This window comes from Rhincodon typus, chromosome 15 (genome assembly GCF_021869965.1).
Source record: "Rhincodon typus isolate 14 chromosome 15, sRhiTyp1.1, whole genome shotgun sequence".
NCBI classification, from domain to species: domain Eukaryota; kingdom Metazoa; phylum Chordata; class Chondrichthyes; order Orectolobiformes; family Rhincodontidae; genus Rhincodon; species Rhincodon typus.
Window position 1 is genome coordinate 99,132 of NC_063346.1, and position 24,268 is coordinate 123,399.

Consider the following 24,268-nt stretch of genomic DNA (forward strand, 5'->3'; position numbering starts at 1 on the left):
TGGACAGTGGGAGCCTTTTTCCTCGGATGGTGATGGCTAGCATGAGGTGACATAGCTTTAAATTGAGGGGTGATAGATATAGGACAGATGTCAGAGGTAGGTTCTTTACTCAGAGCGTAGTAAGGGCGTGGAATGCCCTGCCTGCAAAAGTAGTAGACTCGCCAACTTTAAGGGCATTTAAATGGTCATTGGATAAACATATGGATGATAGTGGAATAGTTTAGGTTAGATGGGCTTCAGATTGGTTTCACAGGTCGGCGCAACATCGAGGGCCGAAGGGCCTGTACTGCGCTGTAATGTTCTATGTTCTATGTTCAGAAATGGGGGAGGGGAAGGGGGTTCTGAAATAAATAGGGAGAGAGGGGGAGGCGGATAGAAGATGGATAAAGGAGAAGATAGGTGGAGAGGAGACAGACAGGTCAAAGAGGCTGTTCCAGATGTGGCCTCCTCTACATCAGGGAAACCAAGCGGAGGTTTGGGGGCCACTTTGCGGAACACCTACGCTCGGTTCACAATAAACAACTGCACCTCCCAGTTGGGAAGCATTTCAACTCCCCCTCCCACTCCTTGGACGACATGTCCATCCTGGGCCTCCTGCAGTGCCACAACAATGCCACCCGAAGGTTGCAGGAACAGCACCTCATATTTCGCTTGGGAACCCTGCAGCCCAATGGTGTTTAGTATGCTTGCCTCTATTGGTCAGTGCATTGAGTAAAGGAATTGGGAAGTCATGTTGCGGCTGTACAGGACATTAGTGAGGCTACATCTGTGCTATAGCAAGAATGTTGTGCAACTTGACAGGGTTCAGAAAAGATTTACAAGGATGTGCCAGGGTTGGAGGCTTTGAGCTGTAGGGATAGGCTGAATAGGCTGGGACTATTTTCCTTAGAGCATTGGAGGCTGAGGGGTGATCATACAGAAACTTGTAAAATTATGAGGGGCATGGATTGGGTGTAGCCAAGGTCTTTTCCCAGGGTAGTGGAGTGCAAAACTAGAGGGCATTGGTTTAAGGTGAGAGGGGAAAGATTTAAAAAAGACCTAAGGGGCAACTTTTTCACATGGAGGTGGTGTGTGTATGGAATGAGTTGACAGAGGAAGTGGTGGAGGCTGATACAATTAAAACATTTAAAAGGCATCAGGATGGGTAAATGAATAGGAAGGGTTGAGAGGGATATGGGCCAAATACTGGCAAATGGGACTAATTAATTTAAGATATCTGTTCGGAATAGACGTGTTGGACCGAAGGGTCTGTTTCCATATGGTACAGCTCAATGACTCCATATATAAATAAATGGTCTAGCATTATAGGACATGGTAACAAATTAGAAAAATAAAGAAGTAAAAAGTTTAGAACATCTGTCTTTCTGACCCAGTCCATGCCAGCATTTAGTCTCAAGGGAGACCTCCACCACTTCACTGCTACCTGTGCCAGACCCAGTTCACAGCCGTTGCCCAACTTTAGGTGCTATCTCTTCACCACTGGGCCCACTTCACTGATGCTGCTGACCTCACCCTCATCCCACAACCAAGAATCCCTGGCTCTGCTGCCAGGCCACAAGTCCTGCTATGACTGCAAATGTCACCTTGCTGGCTCCGCCATCTTGAAGAGTCCACCGCTGCCAACGCTGTCATCCCCGGTCACTGGCGGAGTTTTGATGCTGCTGCTGCCGGCCCTGAAGCTGGGAGAATGACCTTGCTGTAACTGGCCCCAAATGGCAGGAGGATAACCTTGCTGCCACTGGCCCCAAATGGTGGGAAGACGACTTCGCTGCTGCTCGCCTCCTATCGCCAGGAGAAGCAATGTCCAGAACTCCACATGCAGCCCATTCACACTGCTGCGCCGATGCTGCTGACCAACCTCCCACAGAAAAGACCAAAAGAAAAGGAAACTAAAGCAAAAGCCATAGAAGAACCCAAACTGGGCATCAATGAGCATGTTATTGCAAAGCAAACGTTGCTTGTCAGAACTGTTGATGACCCCTTCCATCATTCACCTGATGGAGAGGAAAACAAAAGAGCAGAAACAAAAGTAAAACAAAGAAGGAAAGCAGATGGGAGCGGTTGGGCCACGTTAGTCCGCCGTCACCTTACAAATCTACCAGCAGCACCTGAAGGAGGGAGAGGGACCGAACGTATTCCTATGATTCTGCTGCCAATATGGTTCCAGCATAAGCAGCAAGAGCTAAGTGATCCCACAAGTAGTCCTATCTAAGCTCTGCAGTCCTGCCACATCCAGTTGTGAATTTTGGTGAACAATTAAACAAATCATAAAAGGAGGATGCTCCACAAATATCCCTCCTGAATGATGGAACATCCCAGCATGTCAGTGCAAAAGGCTAAGCTAAAGCACTCACAGCAATATTCAACCAGAAGTGCTGAGTGAATGATCCGTCCTCCAGTGGTCTTCAGCATCTCAGATGCCAGTCTTCAACCAATTTGATTCTCTCCATGTGGTATCAAGAAATAGGTGGAGGCAGTGGATACTGCAAAGGCTGTGGGCCCTGACCACATTCCGACATTAGTATTTGCAGACCAGAACTTGCACCACCCCTAACAAAGCTTTTCCAATACAGCTAATACATTGGCATCTCCCCAACAATGTGGATACTTACCCCGGTAATGTCCTGTATACACAAAGCAGGACAACCTTGCCAATAATCAAATCAACAGTACTCTCCATCAGCTGACTGATGGAAGGGGTCATCAACAGTTCTGACAAGCAACGTTTGCTTCACAATAACGGGCTCATTGATGCCCAGTTTGGGTTTCTCTGTGGTCAACCAGCTCCTGACCTCATTAGAGTCTAGGTTCAAACATGAAATACGGACAAGGGTTGAACTCCAGATGTGAGGTGAGCACTACTGCCTTTGGTATTAAGGCTTCATTGATAAGTGTGGCATCAAGGAGCCCTATCAAAACTTGAGTCCGTGTGAATCAGGGGAAAACTCCCCACTGGCTGAAGTCATGTTCCTCAGCTCCAGGGCATCTCTGCAGGAGTTCCTCAGGGCAGATATTTTATAATTAACCTGTTCAGAGATGTTGTTCCACACTCTGAAGTGGGTGGGACTTGAACCCATGCCTCTTAGCTTGGAGGGACATTACCACTGTGTCCAAAAGCCCCTCAAGCATACTGCAGCTGGTATTCCCAGGTGGTCTCCCATCCAAGAACTAACCAGGCATGAGTCTGCTTAACTGCCAAGATCAGATAAGATTAAGTGCTTTCAGACTAGTACAGCTGTAGGCAGTTCCTCCGGGTAGCATCCACGGCCCAACCATCTTCACCTTCTTCATCAATGATCTTCCTCCATCATAAGAAGTGGGGATGTGTAAACATCAGCGAACAATGTTCAGCACTTTAGTGATTCCTTATGTAGTGAAGGAGTTAATGTCCAAATCCAGCAAGACCGGGACAATATCCAGGCTTCTTTACCATCTTTATCAGGCGAGAATCTAATCGCCTCTTGACACTCTATGACATTACCATTGCTGATTTCCCCCAGTATCAACATCCTGGGTGTTACTGTTGACCAGAAACTCCACTGGATCAATTGTATAAATACAGTGGCTATAAAAGCAAGTCAGAGGCTAGAAATCCTGTAGTGAGATATCTCCTCCTGACTATTCAAAGCCTGTCCACCATCTGTAGGACTTCCACATGAGGCCTACTCAGCACCTTTAGCTGAAGATTGTTATCAAAGTTTCAGGTTTATCTTTTTACACTGATGTACTGGGCTTCTCCATCATTGAGAATGGGAATATTTGTGACGAGGTCAGCAGTTATTAGCCATCCATTGTTACATTGAGAAGGTAGTGGTGAGCTGCTGCAGGTCCATGATGTGCACTTACACCTTCAGTGCTGTTAGGATAGCTGTAGACATTGTCAATATGGACTTCAGCAAGGTGGCACTGTGGCTCAGTAGTTAGCACAGCTGTCTCATGGCACGAGGGACCTGGGTTCAGAGACACCCAAGGGTGGAAGACTGTGTGGAGTTTGCACGTTCTCCCTATGTCTGCGTGGGTTTCTTCTGGATGTTCCAGTTTTCTTCCCACACTTCAAAGATGTGCAGGTTAGGTGGATTGGCTATGTTAAATTGCCCATAGTACCCAGTTATGTGCAGGCTAGATTGATTAGCCAAGGGAAATGCAAGGTTACAGGGATAGGGTAGTGGGTTGGGTCTGGGTAGGATGCTTTTTGGATGATCACTGTGAACTCAATGGGCTGAACAGCCTGCTTCCACACCGTAGGGATTCTATGATGAGGTTCCGCATGGTAGTCTGGTTAACAAGGTTAGAATGGAATCCAGGAACAGTTGGCCAATTGAATACAAAATTGGCTCAAAGGTAGAAGATAGAGGGTGGTGATGGAGGGTTGCTTTTTAGACTGGAAGCCTGTGACCAGCAGTGTGCTGCAAGGATTGGTGCTGGGTCCACTGCTGTTCATCATTTACTCAAATGATTTAGATGTGAACATAGGAGGCATGGTTAGTAAATTGCAGATGATACCCAAATTGGCGATGTAATGAACAGTAAAGGATGTAATTTCTAAGTACAATGGGACCTTGACCTGATGGGCAAGGGTGCCAAGGAGTGGCAGATGGAGTTTAATTTAGATAAATGTGAGATGTTACATTTTCGTAAGTCAATTCAGGGCAGGACTTATGCAGTTAATGGTCAGGCCCTGGTGAGTGTTGCCATGCAAAGAGACCTAGGGATGCAAGTGCATAGTTCCTTGAAAGTGGAGTTGCAGGTAGACAGGGTGGTGAAGAAGCATTTGGTACACTTGCCTTCATTGGTCAATGCATTGAGTATAGAAATTGGGATGTCATGTTACAGCTGTACAGGCCTTTGGTTAGGCTGCTTTTAGAATACTGCGTTTAGTTCTGGTCTCCCTGCTATAGAAAATATGTTGTTAAACTTGAAAGGGTTCAGAAAAGATTTACAAGGATGTTGCTAGAGTTGGAGGTTTAGAGCTATAGGGAGAGGCTGAACAAGCTGGGGCTATGTTCCCTGGAGCGCTGGAGGCTGAGGGGTGACCTTACAGAGGTTTATAGAACTTAGAACGTAGAACAGTACAGGCCCTTCGGCCCACGATATTGTGCCAAACTGTTACCCGAAACCTAAGGTCTATCTAACCTCCACTGCTACCTTATACTATCATCCATATGCCTATCTAATAGCCGCTTAAATGCCCCTAATGAGGCCGACTCCACTACCCTCTCCAGCAATGCATTCCACACCCCTACCACTCTCTGAGTAAAGAATCTACCTCTGACTTCTCCCCGATATCTACCTCCTTTCACTTTAAAACTATGTCCCCTCGTAAAAGCTACCTCCACCCTAGGAAAAAGTCTCTGGCTGTCTACTCTATCTATACCTCTGATCATTTTGTACACCTCTATATATTATATAATAATATAAAATCATGAGGGACATGGACAGGGTAAATAGCCAAGACCTTTTCCCCAGGGTAGGGGAGTCCAAAACTGGAGGGCATAGGTTTAAAGTGAGGGGGAAAAGATTTAAAAGGGACCTAAGGGGACGTTTTTGTCAAGCAGAGGGTGGTGCATTGATGGAATGAGCTGCCAGAGGAAGTGGTGGAGACTGGTACAGTTACATCATTTTAAAAGGCATCTACATAAGTATATTAAAGGAAGGGTTTAGAGGGATATGGGAAAATGCTGGCAAATGGGACCAGATCAGTTTAGAGAATTGGACCAAAGAGTCTGTTTCCGTGGCATACAACTCTGGCTCTCTGAATCAGTACGGTGTGAGACCTGGAGAGGAACTTGGAGATGGATACCATGTATCTGCTACCCTTATCCTAGCTAGTAGTAGTTACAGGTTTGGAAGGTGCTGTCAATTGAGCCTTACTGAATTGATATGGTACACCTTGTAGATGGTACACACTGGTGGGATGAAGTGAATATTTAGATTGGCACCTCATTCACCAATCAAGTGGGCTGCTTTGTCCTAGATGGTGTTCAGTTTCTGTGTGGTCGACTCTGCTGTCATCCAGCCAGTTGTGGAGTATTCCATCATGTTTTGGACTTGTATTTGGTAGGTTGTGGACAGGCTTTGAGAAGACATAGGAACAAGAGTTGACAATTCAACGTGTCAAGCCTGCTCCACCATTCAATTAGATGATAGTTGATCATCTACTCAGCACTACTTTCATGCAATAACTTCAAATCTTTTTTCATTAAAGGAATAACTTCAAGCTTAGAGCTTGAATTAATACATACCAACTATGATATTGTAGCTATCACAAGAGACTTGTCAGACTGGAGGCCTGTGACTGGTCATGTACCACAGGGTCAGTATTATTTGTTATTTACATAAATAATCTGGATGTGAATGTACAAGGCATGATTAGTTGGTTTGTGGATGATTTAAAATTAGGAGGTATCATTGACAGCGAAGAAGCTTATCTAAAATTAGAGGGATCTTGATCAGATGGGGAAGTAGGCTGAGGATTGGCAAATGCAACCCAATACAGTTAATTGTGAGGTTTTGCACTTTGGAAAGTCAAACCAAGGTGGGACTTATACAGTAAATGGTAAGGTTCTGAGGACTGTTGTGGAACAGAGTGACCCAGGAGTACAAGTGGATAATTTGTTGAAAGTGGCATCACAGACAGGATGGTGAAGAAGGCATTTGGCTGGCCTTCATTGGTTGAGATATTGAATATAGGAGTTGGCACGTTATGTTACAGTTCTTGGTGAGGCCACACTTGGAATACTGTGTACAGTTTTGATCACCCTTTTTAGGAAAAACACAGTTAAGTCTTCTTTGCACACTTACCAGTTTATGAGGATGTTACCAAGCTAGTAAGCCTGACTTACAGGGAGACATTGGCCAGGTTAGACCTTTATTCCTTGAAACGTAGGAGAATGAGGGGTGACCTTATTGAGATATATAACATGATGAAGGGCTTGGATAGGATGAATGCATATAGTCTTTTTACCAGGGACGAGAAATTGAAAACGAGAGGGCATAGGTTTAAGGTGAGAAGGGAAAGATTTAAGAAGGACTTAAGGGGCAACTTCTTCATGCAGAGTGGCATGTATATGGATTGGGCTGCCAGAGAAAGTGGTTGAGGCAGATACAATAGCAACGTTTAAAAATACATTTGGATAGGTACGTGGATGGAAAGGGTTTAGACGGATATGGACCAAATGTAGGCAATTGGAACTATCTGAGTGGTCACCATGGTCATGACAGACCAGTTTGGGCCAAAGGGTTGTTTCCAAACTGTATGACTCCATGACTTGGTTGAGAGAGGGGCAAGTCTGGCAACTGAATGCTTTGGATTTAGGTGAGATAGAGAGGATATAAAAGAGTTGAGGAAAGTTGCGTTACTGATAAGGGAGAATATCACAGCTATACTGAGGGAGAAGACCTTGGAGCGTTCATCCAGAGGGGGCCATAAGGGTGGTGGCTCAAGTGGGAAGGGTGAAATGACTTTTAGAATGGGATGGTACCATAGGCCTCCAACGAGCCAGTGGGTGATAGGGGAACAGGTATGTGGACAGATTGGGGTCACAGTCTGAGGATTCGGGATAGGCAGTTTAGGATGGAGATGAGGAAACATTTCTTCACCCAAAGAATGGTGACCCTGTGGAATTCATTACCACAGGAGGTTGTTGATGCCAAAACATTGAATGCATTCAAGAGGCAACTGGATATAGCACGTGGGGTGAATAGGAGCAAAGGTTATGGGGAGAAAGCAGGATCAGGCTATTGAGTAGAATTATCAGCCATGATCGTGAAGAATGGTGGAGCAGGGTCAAAGGGCCAAATGGCCTCCTCCTACTCCTATCTTCTAAGTTTCTGTGTAAAATAAATTAGGATTGTTGTGATGGGTGATTTTTAACCTCCCTGTTATTGACTAGGGCTTGCTTAGTGCTGGGGGCTTGGACGGGGTGGGGGTTATGAATTTGTTAGGTGCATCCAGGACAGTTGTTTTGAAACAGTATATAAATAACCGAATTAGGGAAGGGGGCATACTGGACCTGGTATTGGGAATAAGCTCAGCTAAGTGATTGAAGTTTCAGTGGGGGATCGTTTCAGGAACAGTGACCATAATTCTGTAAGTTTCAGCAGTCCTTGAGTGAAAGTACTAACTTGGGGGAAGGTTAATTACGACCAATTTGGCAGGAATTGGGGAATGTAGACTGGGTGCATTTGTTTGAGGGTAAATCCACATCTGGCATGTGAGAATCTTTTACCAGCAAGTTGACCAGAGTTCAGGACCAGCATGTTTCTGTGAAAATGATGGAGAAGCGTGGCAAGATTCGGGAACCTTGGATGACAAGAGAAATTGAGAGCCCTCGAAGAATACATGGATAGTAGGAAAGAACTCAAACAAGTAATGAGTAGGGCTAAATGGGGCCATGAAATATCTTTGGCAAACAGGAGTAAGGAAATATCCCAAGACATTTCATACATATATAAGGAGCAAGAGGAAAGGATAGGTCCACTCAAGGATAATAGATAGAATTTACATGTGGAGTCGAAGAAAGTGATGTGATTCTTAGATAACAAGGCGTAGAGCTGGATGAACACAGCAGGCCAAGCAGCATCATAGGAGCAGGAAAGCTGACGTTTTGGGCCTAGACCCTTCTTTAGAAATTCTAGGCCCGAAACGTCAGCTTTCCTGCTTCTATGATGCTGCTTGGCCTGCTGTGTTCATCTAGCTCTACACCTTGTTATCTCAGGTTCTCCAGCATCTGCAGTTCCTACTATCTCTGATTGATTCTTAATCATTTCTTTACAATGGTATGGACAAAGGAGAAAGACATGGTAGATGGTGAGTCGCAGGAGGAGTATGTTGATATTCTAGGGCAACAGAATCCCGAACTAGAACTCACAGACCCTTTTGTGCTTCGGATTTCTGAAGCCCTATCCCATTCAGAAAATGGTCTGCACCTCTATTCTTCTACCAAAATGCATAACCTCACATTTTCATACATTGTATTTCATCTGCGACTTCTTTGCCCACTCTCCTAGCCTATCCAAGTCCTTCTGCCTCCTCCATGCCTCCTCAACACTACTGTCCCTCTACCTATCTTTATGTCATTTGCAAACATAGCAACAATGCCCTCGATTCCTTTGCCTGCATCATTAATGCATAACGTGAACAGTTGCAGTCCCAATATGGGCTCCTGTGGAACTCAGCCAGTTACTGGCTGCCGTCCTGAAAAAGACCCCTTTATCTCTATTCTCTGCCTTTTGCCGGTCAGTCAGTTCTCAATCCATGCCAGTACCTTCCTCCTAACACGATGGGCTCCTATTTAGCAGCCTCCTGTGGAGCGCCTTGCCAGATGCCCCCTGGAAATCCAAATAGATCACTTTCACTGGCTTTCCTTTGTCAAATTTGCTCATTACCACTTCAAAGAATTCTAAAAGATTTGTCAGCCATGACCTCCCCTTGAAGCCATGCTGACTTCGTCCTATTTAACCATGCAGTTCCAAGTACTCCGCAATCTCATCCTTACAAATAGACTGTAAAATCTTACTAGCTGCAAAGGTAAAGCTAACCGGTTTATAATTTCCTTCTTTCTGTCTCCCTTCTTAAAATCCTAGGTCAAAATCCTGGAATTTCATACCTAATGGCATTGTGGGTCAATCCCCAGCAAGTGGATTGCGATGATTTAAGAAGACGCTCACCACTATCTTCTCGAGGGCAACTAGGGTCGCACAATAAATGCTGGCCAGCCAACAACGTCCACATCCCACAAATGAATTTAAAAAACACAGGGACATTACATGAGCAATTTCCAGTCTGCTGGGACCCCCCCTGAATCCAGTGATACCTGAAATGTCACCATCAATACCTCTCCAGTCTCCTCCGTTATCTGTTTCAGAAATCTGTCGTGCAGTCCACCTGGTCTGGGTGATTTTTTTTTTCATCCTCGGACCTACTGGTTTCCCAACACCTTCTCCTCATTGATGGCCACTACACTCACCTCTGCTCCCTGACTCTTTTGATGTTCTGCTGTGCTGCTGGTGTCTTTCACTGTGAAAACAGATGCAAAGTATCTATTCAGTTCCTCCATTTTTTCTTTGCTCCCCATTACTACTTCTCCAGCCTCCTTTTCCAGTGGTCCAATGTCCACTTTTACCTCTCTCTTTCTCTTACCTTTTATATATTGGAAAAAGCTCTTGCAACTTCCTTTCTTATTACTAGCTTACTGTCATATTTCATCTTCTCCCCGCTTCTTACTTTTTTTTTGTAGTCCTCTGCTGGTTTTTTAAAGGCTTCTCAATTCTCTGGCTCTCCACTAGTCTTCACCACATTGTATGCCTTTTCTTGTGCTATTATGCTGTCCCTGATTTCCCTTGTCCCCCAAGGTCGCTTCATACTCCCCTTAGTATTTTTCTTCCATGGGATGAATTTCTGCTATGCTTCCCGAATTGCCCCTAGAAACTCTTGCCATCCCTGCTGGGCTCCCCTTCCAATCAGCTCTGGCTAGCTCCCCTCTCATATATTTGTACCTGTACTCACTTGTAATACCATTACATCTGATTCCAGCTTCTCCCTCTCAAATGGCAGGGTGAATTTTATTATATTTTGGTTACTGCCTCCTAGGGTTCCTTCACCTTAAGCTCCCAAAACAAGTCTGCCTCATTACATGTCGCCCAATCCAGAATTGCCTGTTCTCTCGTGAGCTTTACCACTAGCTGCTCACAAATTCCTTTTCTTGGGATCTGCTAGAAACTTGATTTTCCCACTCCCAAGTACCTGGTGAAGCCCTGCATGATCATTGTAATAGTGCCTTTTGTTCCTGCCTTTTCTGTCTCCTGATTTATTTTCTTTCCCAAATGCTGACCACTGCTAGGGGGCCTGCATGTAACTCCAAGATATTTTTTCCTTTGCAGTTCCTCAAGTTTACCCACACAGATTCTATGTCCTTCAACCTTGTATCACCTCTTGCTATCAATTTAATTTCATTTCTTACTAACAGACAACCCTGCCCCCTCTGGGCGTCTGCCTGTCATTTTGATAGGATGTGCATCCTTGGGTATTTAGTTGCCAGCCCTGATCACGTTGCAGTCATGTCTCTGTGATGCCCACATCTACCTGCCAATTTCAATCTGTGCCTCAAGCCCTGTTACCTAATTTTGTATAATGTGCACATTTAAGGACAACACCCTCAGTCCTGCGTTGACCCCCCTCCCCATCTCATGAACAACACAGACGTTGCTGCAAAAGCTCAGCAGGTCTGGCAGCATCTGTAAAGAAAAAATCAGAGTTAACGTTTCAGGCCCGGTGACCCTTCCTCAGAACAACTTTTTTTCAGAAGAAGCTAAAAGCGAGCTGTGCAGGGCTGGGGTACTATCAGCTTGGAAGCGGTGGTAGGGAGTCACCAAATGAGATGAAATCAGTTACTGTAGTCGATACAATGGCCTGATGTGCCATGGTGGGGTCCTGGTCCATGGGAAGGTAGGAGGAGGTATCTGAGAGCTGGCGCTGAGCCTCTGCAAGGTAGAGGTCAGTGTGCTAGACTACAACAGCACCACCCTTATCGGCAGGCTTAATAACAAAGTCAGGGTTAGATCTGAGTGCATGGATTGCAGTCAGTTCGGAGGGAGATAAATTGGATTAGGTGAGGGGGGCAGAGAAATTGAGGTGACCTATTTCACATCAACAGTTCTCAATGAACAGATCGAGTGCAGGTAAAAGGCCGGAGGGAGGGGTCCAGATGGATGGACAGTGTTGGAACTGGGCCAAGGGGTCTGTGGGATGGGGAGAGGACTCTTGCCCAAAGAAATGGACACGGAGGGGAAGACAGCGGAAGAAGAGTTATGCATCATGTCGTGCCCGAAATTCATTGAGAAGGATAAAGCTGAGGCCTTTGCTGAGTACAGAATATTCAGCATTGGAGAGTGGAAGGTTAGGTGGATGGTGAATACCTGACAGGAGGTGGGATTGGGGGAGGGGATAGAGTCAGAGGGAAGGGGAGAGGAGGAAGGTTCCAGGGGGTCATGTGTATCTTTGAGTTGTTACATCGTGTGGGCCTTGATGCCTGAAAGGAAAAGAAAAAGTTTCTTGTTGGCACGACGAATGAGCCGGAGGAAGTGGAACTGCAGAGTGGTGCAACCCTGAGCCAGTGTGTTGTGATGCTGTTGGAGAGAGAGGTCGAGAGTGTGCATGTGGCGCCACATGGCACTGAGCGTGGATCTCAGGATGCAGCGAGAGCAGCTGTCTGTGGAACATTGAACATCACGGAGATATCTGTGATCCTGGGAGGATTCAAAACATGAGGGATTAAACTTCAGTTGGAATCCATGTGGGGTGTGTCTGAGCCAGAGGGAGTCACTGAGGAATGTGATATGGCTGTGGAAACAAGTTTTAGCAAATGTTTGGTCAAACACCAGGAGTGACAGTGAAATCAATGTTGGTGGACAAGAAGAAAGATTGGAATGGAAATCCTGTCGGAGAGAGGTGACCCTTCCTCAGAACACAGATCTGCCAGACCTGCTGACTTTTTCCAGCAATTTCTATTTTTATAAACGTTGAGAGGGTGTTTTCCCTTGTAAGGGAGTTTAGAGCCAGAAGGCATAGTCTCAGCATAAAGGTGGCGATTTAAGACTGAGATGGGAGGAATTTCTTCTCTCAGATAGTTGAGTGTCTTTGTAACTCCTTGCCACATACAGCTACAAGTGCAGAGTCCTGTATATATTTGAGACTTAAATAGATTCCTGATTAGTAGGGGAATCAAGGTTTATAGGGAATGGATAGCAAAGTGGGCGTGAGCAATGTTGGATCCAATTGAATGACCGAGCAGGCTCAAGAGGCTGAACAGCCTATTCCTGTTCCCATTTCTTATGGCCTTATTTGATAAGGTACCACTTAAAAGGCAATTGCACAAAATAGGAGCTCAACTGGAATTGGTAATGTATTAGTATGGATTGAGGATTGAGTAATACACAGAAGACCATCTTTTTTTCAAAGTGAAAAAAATACATAGTGGATGCCATAACAATCAGTCTTAGGGCCTCCATTATTAACCGTCCATTAATGACCTTGAGGAGGGGGCAGAATGTAATGTACCCACACTTGCTGATGATACATAAATAGGTTGGAGGACATGTTATGATGACAGCATAAGGAATCTGCAAGACGATATTGATAGATTGAGAAAGTAGGCAATATCTTTGCTGACTGAATTTAATGTCAGAAAATGTGACATCATGCAGTTTGGTAGGAAGAATGAAACTGCACACTGTTATTTAGATGGATGGCGATTCCAATAATGTGCAGCATGAAGGGATATTCTTGTCAATGAGATACTAAAAGTTAGTGCACAGCGACAACGAGTAGTAAAGAAAACAAATAGAATTTTGGCCTATATTGCTATGGGTTTGGAGTTTAAAAATAGGAAGACTTCGTACAACTGGATAGGATTGTTGGTAAGGTAGCACCTGGAGTACTGTGCACAGGTTTATTCCATTCTTAAAAAAAAAATCAATTTTTCCTTGCATTAAAAAAGTGCATTGGAATTGAAGGCAGTTCAAAAGAGGTTCACTCAGCTGATTGCTAGGATGAAGGGGTCGATGCATTGAGAACTGCTAAATAGGTTAGGCCTTTATTCAATATCGTTGAAAAAAAGAGGGGTGACCCTTCTTGAAATATACAAGATATTGAAGGGGCTTGACGGGGTTGGTCTGGAGATGATATTTCCAATACTGAGCAAATCTCAAACTAGGGAATGTAGGTACAGAAGATGTTGATAGATTTTTGAAATATCAAGGAGTTGAGGGCTCTGACCAGGTTGCACATAAGAGGAGTTGAGCTTGGGCAGATTAGCCATAATCTTATTAGATGGAAGAGCAGGCTGAAGGGACTGAATACCCTACACTGTTTTTTGTCTTCTGTTGGTCCAGTGGTCATGAAGTGTGGTGTACAAATGCAAGGTACTTTTGAAGAGAAATACAAGCCATTCAGTAGGACTGCAACTGTTTATGTTAGTGACTTGGAGGAATGAAGCATATGTCTGCAATTTGTAGATAACACAGAAACATAGAAGATAGGAGTAGGAGGAGGCCATTTGGCCCTTTGACCCTGCTCCACCATTCTTCACAATCATGGCTGATAATCCAACTCAGTAGCCTGATCCTGCTTTCTCCCCATAACCTTTGATCCCATTCACCCCACGTGCTATATCCAGTTGCCTCTTGAATGCATTCAATGTTTTGGCATCAACAACCTCCTGTGGTAATGAATTCCACAGGGTCACCACTCTTTGGGTGAAGAAATGTTTCCTCATCTCCATCCTAAACTGCCTATCCCGAATCCTCAGACTGTGACCCCAATCTGTCCACATACCTGTTCCCCTATCACCTACTGGCCCGTTGGAGGCCTATGGTACCATCCCATCGTAAAAGTCATTGCACCCTTCCCACTTGAGCCACCATCCTTATGGCCCCCTTTGGATGAGCCCTCCAAGGTCTTCTCCCTCAGTATAGCTGTGATATTCTCCCTTATCAGTAACGCAACTTTCCTGAACTCTTTTATATCCCTCTCTATCTCACCTAAATCCAAAGCATTCAGTTGCCAGACTTGCCCCTTGCTCAACCAATTAATTGAATCATAGAGTAATACAGTTTGGAAACAGGCCCTTTGGCCCAAACTGGTCCATCATTACCACGGTTCTCACTCAGCTAGTTCCAATTACCCGCATTTGGTCCATATCCCTCTTAAACCCTTCCCATCCATGTACCTATCCAAATGATGACACAGAAATAGGTGGAAAGGCATAAGGCATATGGTGAGAGAGATACAAACGTCTTGCAGAGATATATTGACAGGTCAAATGAGTGAGAAAAATGTTGGCAATTTGAATAAAATGTGGAAAATGTGGATTTATTTTGGAAGGGAGAACAAAAGAGTAGAATACTATCTAAATGGAGAAAGTTGCAACACAAAGAGACTTGGGGGAAGTTGTGCAGAAAACACTGAAAGCTAGCACACAGGTGCAGCAGGGCATATTGAAGACTAATGGAATGTTGACCCCTTATTTCATGGGAGTTGGAATATAAGAGTAGGGAAATCTTGCTGCAACTATATATGTTATGAAACCACATCTGGAGTACTGTGAGCAGTTTTGGACTTCTTATTTAAGGGCAGATATTATTCCGTTGAGAAAATTCGGTAGGGATGATTCCTGGTATGCAGGGATTGTCTTATGAGCAAACATTAAATAGGTTGGGACTCCACTCATTGGAATTTAGAAGAATGGGGGGGGCAACGTCAGTGAAACATACAGGATTCTTGAGGGGTTTAACCAGGTAAATGCTGAAAGCATGTTTCGCTTCATGGGAGAGTCTGGGCCAGAGGGCGTAGTTTCTGAATAAAAGGGTACCACTTTAAGACGAGATGAGGAGGAATTTCTTCTCTCAGAAGGTTGGGTCCTCTTAGCTCTTTGCCACAGAGAGCACTGGGGGCAGAGTCCTTGTATGTTTAATGCTGAGATAGGTAGATTCTTGATCAGTAGGGGAATCAAGGATTATGTGGAAAGGGCAGGAACTTGGACAGAGGAATATCAGATCATCCTATTGAATGGCGGAACACGCTCAAGAGGCCAAACAGCTTATTCCTGCACCCATTTCTTATGGTTTTATGATCTTAACCAGTCCCAGTTCCTCAGAAATCTAATGCCATCCCTCCTACAGTAGTATTCTAGCCATGTGTTCAGTCACTAACTTTTCGTGTTTCTGTGCACATAGAATGTAAAACTGGGAGTTATTATCCTGAGGTTACTGCTTTGGAGGTCCTGCTTTTTAACAACTCCCCAGCTCCCTACAATCTGATTTCAGAACCTCTTCCCCCTTTTAACTTAAGTCATTTTCATGACACTTTTTCCCCCTCCTCCAAAGAATGTCATGCAGCCTCCACATCTTGCCTTTGACCCCGATATCAAAGAAGCAACACAGTATCCTGGAGTCATGGCAATAGCCACAGAAACGCCTGTCTGTTTCCCTAAGCAACAAATTCCATACTGCTAATGCTTTTCTTCTCCTCCTTCCCTCTTTTACAGCTGATCTGCCTGTGGTGCCACAAACCTGGCTCTGACTGTACCCTAAGGAGCCAACACCCTCAGCAGTATCCAAAGCAGAAAACCTATCACAAAGTGAGACTTCAAGGAATTCTTCCCCTCTCTGCTTGGTTCACATGGACCACCTGGGCAGTCATATATTCCTTACCTACCTCCATGTTTCTAGTCTGTGATGTGACTATCTCTCTGACATCCTATCCACATAGGTCTGAGCCTTTGCAGGTGTGCTGCAGTGAGTCCAATCCCAGCTCGAGCTATGTAATCTGGAACTCTCATTTCTGCAGAAGGCGGCTCATTCAATGTAAAATTCCCAGTCTCTGAACTGTCTTGAAGCCATAATGTTTACAATGACATTTCTGGTCAGTGGTGATCCTCAGGATATTAATATAATCTATTGATTTTCTTTCATCTGTTACAATTGTACAGGGCATTGGTGAGACCACATCTGGGGTATTGTTTACAGTTTTGGTCTCCTTCCTTGAGAAAAGATATAAAGTAACTTCAGTTCAGAGAAAATTCTCTCGAGTCCTGGGGTTGGAGGTGGTGGGAGAGGAAATGAGGAAAGCTTGGACAGATTGGTTTATACCTGCTGGGGTTTCGAAGTTTGAAAAGTGATATTCAGGCATGCTAGATCCTGAGGGGAATTAACAAGGTGGGTGACATGAGAGGCTGTTTATCTTTGTGGGGTGACTACAAATAGGAGGGAGAGTTTTTTGTTTCTGATGATTAGTAGGTCTTTGCAATTGTCTTCGCTAGAGAGTAGTAGCAGCCAGAGTAATTGAACATTAATGCAGAGTTAGATTTTTATTGGCAAGGAAGCCAAAAGGCAGATCATGCTTCAGGGACCAAATGTTCCTGTTTCTCATTCATATGTTTAAGCATTTGTATGCTTTTCATGCAGTTTTGCACTTCTCAGCTCTGTGGAGCATCTTTGGCTAAACCTGCAGTGTTGGTTTTATAATTGTGAGTGAGCGTACACAGGGTCAAGGCAAAGGGTCAGGCAACAAGGCAGCAATCTGAATTCGCAGTCAAAGTGTGTCCTGTTGCTGTTTGTACAAAAAATGTCAATGTTTTCTGAATGTTGCAACAGACCAGTGGCCCAACAATGTAGTTTTACACATCTTCCCAGAAGGTAAGTTTCCATCAAAAACTGATCCCAAATGGAACAGCTCATTTAACTTTCAATGTAACCAAACAGTTACAAAAGCTTGCCTTTACACCGCTGGTACATTACCTACTTTCATGCCTCTGGTTCCTAAATATTTTCCCACTTTGCCTCCTTTAGGGTATGGAAAATTGCTGGGACCCCACAGTCAGAGCTGAGAGTGCAGCTCAAAATCACACAGTACCAAAGAGGCCATTCAGCCCATCGGCTCTGGACCACCAAGACTATGTTAAATAAGACTGTAAGAAATAGGAACAGGAATAGACAATTCAGTTACTCGAGCCTGATCAATAAGATCATGGCTGATCCACCATTCCTTGTGCCCATTTTCTGCCCCTTCCCCATAACCTTTATTTCAAGAATTTATCTATCTCAACCTTAAATAGACACAGGAACTCTATCCCCACAGCTCTCTTCCAAGAGAAGAAATTCATCAACTCAAAAACTTTGTCTTAAATTGACACCACTTTATCCTGAGACTATGCCCTCTGATTTCCTAGACTCTCCTATGAGGAAAAACTACATTGGTTCCACTTTCCAGCACTAGAACCGTAGCCTTGAATGTTATGAAATGTCAGGAGCTCATTCTTGTTAAATTTTGAGAGATTACCTGCCTCAACTAATCTGCCAAGAAGTGCATTTCAGATTTAATCTTTTCTTCCCTGGAATCCCGTCCAAATCTCTCACTTTCACTTTAAAAGTGTGCCCCTTGTTACTGACCCCTCAACTAAGGGGAACAGCGGCTTTCTGTCTACCCTGTCAATGGTCCCCAAGGTCATATACACACCTATACACACCTATTGGGGAGGACGACCTACCAGGGGAAGGCCATAGCGGACAGGTCTCTGGCACTGAGCCTGACCCTGTGACACAGAAGGGAAGGGAGGAGAATAGGAGAGCAATTGTAGTGGGGGATTCGATAGTAAAAGGCACAGGCAGGCGGTTCTGTGGACGCAAACGAGATGAACGGATGGTATGTTGCCTCCTGGGTGCTAGGGTCCGTGAAGTCTCGGATCGTGTCTTCAAGATCCTTAAGAGGGAGGGCGAGCAACCAGCAGTCATGGTACACATCAGTACCAATGACATAGGTAGAAAAAGGACTGAGTATGTGAAAAATGAGTACAGGGAGTTAGATTGGAAGCTGAAGTCCAGGACAAACATGGTAGTTATCTCTGGATTACTACCAGTGCCACGTGATAACAAGGTAAGAAATAGGCAGAAAGTGCAGCTAAACACGTGGCTACAGGGCTGGTGTAGGAGGGAGGGCTTCCATTATGTGGATAACTGGAGCACATTCTGGGGAAGGTGGGACCTGTACAGTAAGGACGGGTTGCACCTGAACCGGAAGGGCACAAATATCCTGAGAGGGAGGTTTGCTAGAGCTGTACGGGATGGTTGAAACTAGATTGGCAGGGGGTGGGGAACCGGATTTGTAATTCAGAGGATGAGGTATTCAGCTTTCCAACGGACACAACAGGGAGTGAGGTTGTTAATAAAGAAATGCGGTCGATGGCGCGTAATTGTGGACACAGAGATGGTTTGAAGTGTGTATACTTCAATGCTAGAAGTTTCAGAAATAAGGTGGATGAACTTAGAGCATGGGTCAGTACTTGGAACTACGATGTTGTGGCCATTACAGAAACTTGGGTAACTCAGGGACAGGAATGATTGTTGGAAGTTCCAGATTTAGATGCTTTAAAAGAAATAAGGAGGGTGGTAAAAGAGGCGGGGGAGTGGCACTGCTAGTCAAGGCTAGTATAGCAACTACTGAAAGGCAGTTCGAGAATGATATGTCGACAGAGTCAGTTTGAGTTGAGATCGGGAACAAGAAAGGAGCAGTCACTTTGTTGGGGGTTTTTTACAGACCCCCTAATGGTTGCGGAGAAGTAGAGGAGCGGATTGGGAGGCAGATACTGGAAAGGTGCAGAAGTCACAGGGTTGTAGTCATGGGTAACTTTAACTTTCCAAATATTGATTGGAAACTTTTTAGTTGTAATAGCGTAGAAGGAGCGGATTTTGTCCAGTGCGTTCAGGAAGGATTCCTGACACAGTATGTAGATAGACAAACACGAGGAGAGGCCACTTTGGATTTGGTGCTTGGCAATGAACCGGGCCAAGAGTTAGACCTGTTGGTAGGAGAGCATTTTGGCGGTAGCGATCATAACCCTGTTACTTTTACAATAGTCATGGAAAAGGATAGGTACATACAGGAGGGTAAGGTTTATAATTGGGGTAGGGTAATTACAATTCTGTTAGGCAAGAACTGGGTAACATAAAATGGGAACAGATGCTGTCAGGGAAGCGCACTATTGAAATGTGGAGATTGTTTAAGGAATGCATACTGCGTGTGCTCGATATGTTTGTCCCTAGCAGGCAGGGAAGATGCGGTCGAGTGAGGGAGCCTTGGTTATCAAGAGAGGATGAACGACTGGTTAAGAGGAAGAAGGATGCTTATGTAAGGTTTAGGAAACAAGGAACAGAAAAGGCTCCAGAGGGATACAAGTTATCCAGGAAGGAGCTGAAGAAAGGGCTTAGGAGAGCTATAAGGGGGCATGAGAAAACCTTGGCAGATAGGATCAAGGAAAACTCCAAGGTTTTTTACACGTACGTGAGGAATAAGAGAATGACCAGAGAAAGGGTAGGGCCGATCAACGATTGTAAAGGGAATTTGTGCACGGAGCCTGAAGAGATAGGAGAGGTCCTTAATGAATACTTTTCTTCAGTATTCACAACTGAGAGGGACCAAGTTGTAGAGGAGGACAGTGTGAAACAGGCTGGTAGGCTAGAGGTGGTCGATGTTAGTAAGGAAGATGTACTAGGAATTTTGAGGAACTTGAAGATAGATAAGTCTCCCAGGCCTGATGGGATTTATCCAAGGATTCTATGGGAAGCAAGGGAAGAGATCGCAGGGCCTTTGGCGATGATCTTTTCGTCCTCACTGTCCATGGGTATAGTGCCAGAAGATTGGAGAGAGATAAACATCATTCCCTTGTTCAAAAAAGGGAATAAGGATAACCCCGGAAATTATAGGCCAGTTAGTCTTACATCAGTGGTGGGCAAATTGTTGGAAAGGGCTCTGAGAGATAGGATTTATGATCACTTGGAAAGGCACAGTTTGATTCGTGATAGTCAGCATGGATTTGTGAGGGGTGGATCATGCCTCACAAATCTTATTGAATTCTTTGAAGAGGTGACCAAATACATGGATGAAGGTAGAGCAGTGGAGGTGGTATACATGGATTTAAGTAAGGCGTTTGATAAGGTTCCCCATGGTAGGCTCATGCAGAAGGTAAGGAGGCATGGGATAGGGGGAAATGTGGCAGATTGGATTCGGAATTGGCTGACCCTTACAAGTCAAAGGGTGGTAGTGGATGGAAAACATTCAACATGGTGCTCAGTTAAGAGTGGTGTACCACAAGGATCTGTTCTGGATCCTCTTCTGTTTGTGATTTTTGTAAATGATTTGGCTGAAGGAGTGGAAGGATGGATTAGTAAGTTTGTGGACGATACAAAGGTGGGTCGAGTTGTAGATGGTGCGGAGGGCTGTTCCTGGTTACAAAGGGACATTGATAGGATGCAGGGCTGGGCTGAGAAGTGGCAGATGGAGTTTAACCCTGAAAAGTGTGAGGTGACTCATTTTGGAAGGACAAATTTGAAAGCAGAATACAGGGTTAACGGAAAGATTCTTGGCAGTGTGGAGGAGCAGAGGGATCTTGGGGTTCATGTCCACAGTTCCCTGAAAGCTGCCACCCAGGTGGATAGAGTTGTTAAGAAGGCATATGGTGTGTTAGCTTTCATGAATAGAGGGATTGAGTTCAAGAGCCGTGAAATTATGCTCCAGATATACAAAAGCCTGGTTCGGCCACATCTGGAGTATTGTGTCCAGTTCTGGTCGCCTCATTACAGGAAAGATGCGGAAGCATTGGAAAAGGTGCAGAGGAAATTTACCAGGATGTTGCCTGGAATGGAGGGAAGGTCTTGCGAGGAAAGGTTGAGAGAGGTATGGGCTTTTCTCTTTAGAACGACGAAGGATGAGAGGTGACTTGATAGAGGTGTACAAAATGATCAGAGGTATAGATACAGTGGACAGCCAGAGACTTTTTCCTAGGGTGGAGGTAGCTATTACAAGGGGTCATAGTTTTAAAATGAGTGGAGGTAGATATAGGGGAGATGTCAGAGGTAGGTTCTTTACTCAGAGAGTGTTAGGGGTGTGGAATGCATGGCCGGAGAGGGTAGCGGAGTCTGCCTCATTAGGGGCATTAAAGCGGCTATTAGATAGGCACATGGATGATAGAATAAGGTAGGGGTGGAGGCTGGATAGACCTTAGTATTAGGGTAAAAGTTCGGCACAACATCATGGGCCAAAGGGCCTGTACTGTGCTGTACTGTTCTATGTTCTAAGTTCTATGTTCTATCAGGTCGCCTCTCAATGTTCTGTGCTCCACAGAAATAACCTGCTTCTCCAGCCTCTCTACATAGCTAAAGTGTTCCATCTTGGGCAACATCCTGGTGAATCTCATTTGCAATTCCTGCAGTGCAATCATATCCTTCCTATAGTGAGGAGACGAGAACTACATACAGCGCTCCAGCTGTGATCAAAGCAGAGATTTTTTGTTTTGTCCATCATAACTTCTCTCCTCTTATAATCTGTACCTCCACTGATCAGGGCATATGTCTCATATGCTGCTTTTTCTCCCTGTTAACTTACTGTGCCACCTTCAGGGATCTGTGAACAAGCACCCCAGATCCCTTTGCTCCTCTGAGCTTCCTGATGTCCTGTCATTCATTGACCTCACCTTTTATACTATCACTTCCTCCATGATGTATCACCTTGTTCTTATCAGGGTTAAATTCCATCTGACACCGGTCTGACCAATCCATTTAGATCTTCCTGTAACCCAAGACCACCTTCCTTACTGTCAGCCACTCAGCCAGTCTCCATGTTACACAGCTGCATGGGGTGATGGGAGGATTTCAGATTGAGAACATGTTGGCTTCGGAACAAGACAGACAGGACACCAGATTAGTAAACATCATTATTTTACTTCAGTATTTCTAAAAGAAACAAAGCAATAGTACTGTCTTGGAGTGTTAAAATAAAGCAATGCATAATTGCCTTTACTCATGTACTGCCACAAACGGGCAGCACCATAACCTTCATGTGTACTCCATGCTAAAATGAAACAATATTTGCATTATAGCCTTCAAAGTTATTGCAGCATGTAGCCTTCATTGACACATCAAAGTCTCAAAAGAAAACAAGACGTCAGCATTTTGAGGAGGCAATGGCCTCGTTGTGGTATTATCACTAGGTTATTTATTCAGAAACTCCGCTAATGTTTCGATTCAAATCCTGCCACGGTAATAGGGGAGGCAAGACAGGGAGGTCATGGCCTAGTGGTATTATTGCTGGACTGTTAATCCAGAGACCCAGATAACATTCTGGGGACCTGGGTTCGAATCCCACCATGGCAGATGTGGAATTTCAATTCAATAAAATATCTGGAATTAAGAATCCAGTTATGACCATGAATCCATTGTCGATTATTGGAAGAACCCATCTGGTTCACTAATGCCCTTTAGGGAAGGAAACTGCCATTCTTACGTAAATAAAAACCAAAAGGACTGCGGATGCTGTAAATCAGGAACAAAAACAAAGCTGCTGGAAAAGCTCAGCAGGTCTGGCAGCATCTGTGAAGGAGAAAACCGAGTTAACGTTTCGGGTCCGGTGACCCTTCCTCAGAACTGATGGTGGCTGGGAAAACGTCAGTTTATATGCAGAAAATAGGGAGGTGGGTGGGGTAGGGAGTAAGCGATAGGATAAAGCCCAAAGAGAGAGAAAGACAGTTGGACAGACAAAGGAGTTGCTAACGATCAGGCTGGGAGGGTGAGTAGTTGTTAATGGGGACTGTTAGTGACTAACAACAGGGGGTGTGTAGTGGCAGGCTATGTGGTAACAGGGCCTGGTGTGTGGGGTGGGGGGCTGGGACATGGGAGAGTTTAGGCCCTAAAATTATTGAACTCAATATTGAGTCCGGAGGGCTGTAGGGTCCCCAAGCGGAAAATGAGGTGTTGTTCCTCCAGCTCGTGTTGGGCTTCACTGGAACACTGTAGCAAGCCGGAGACAGAGATGTTGGCCAGGAAACAGGGTGGTGCATTGAAGTGGCAGGCAACAGGTAGTTCAGGGTCTTTTTTGCAAGCAGAACATAGATGTTCTGCGAAGTGGTCGCCATTGTCTACGCTTCGTTTCCCCAATGTAGAGGAGACCACATTGTGAGCAGCGAATGCAGTAGACTAGATTCTGGGAAGTGCAGGTGAAGTGTTGCTTCACCTGGAAGGTATGTTTGGGCCCTTGGATACTAGGGAGGGAGGAGGTAAATGGGCAGGTGTTGCACCTTCGCCGGTTACAGGGAAAGGTGCCGTAGGGCTGTGGGCAGGTGTTGGGGGTGAAGGAAGTGTGGACCAGGGTGTCCCGGAGGAAACAGTCCCTGCGGAAGACGGACAAGGGAGGGGAGGGGAATATGTGTCTGGTGGTGGCATCTTGCTGGAGGTGGCGGAAATGGCGTCTGATCTTCTGAATGTGGATACTGCTGGGATGGTAGGTGAGGACAAGGGGAACCCTATCGCTGTTGCGGGAGGGAAGAGAAGGGGTGAAGGCAGAAGTGCGGGAGATGGGTCAGACCCGATTGAGGGCCCTGTCGACAATGGAGCTGGGGAATCCTCGGTTGAGGAAGAATGTGGACATTTCGGGGGCTCCCTTGTCGAAGTTGTTCAGAATGTCTTCCCTCCCGCAACAGCGATAGGGTTCCCCTTCTCCTCACCTACCATCCCACCAGCATTCACATCCAGAACATAGAACATAGAACTTTACAGCGCAGTACAGGCCCTTCGGCCCTCGATGTTGCGCTGACCTGTGAAACCAATCTGAAGCCCATCTAACCTAAACTATTCCATTATCATCCATATGTTTATCCAATGACCATTTAAATGCCCTAAAAGTGGGCGAGTCTACTATTTTTGCAGGCAGGGCATTCCACGCCCT

At 45.1% G+C, this 24,268-nt stretch overlaps 1 protein-coding gene and 1 pseudogene across 3 annotated transcripts in view; one reads left to right on the forward strand and one right to left on the reverse strand.

The window, feature by feature from the left end:
• Positions 1–24,268, forward strand: part of zgc:56622 (uncharacterized protein LOC326033 homolog) — an 81,563-nt gene that overhangs the window by 1,103 nt on the left and 56,192 nt on the right. The window lies entirely within an intron of this gene.
• LOC125485082 lies at positions 3,125–3,243 on the reverse strand (annotated as a pseudogene).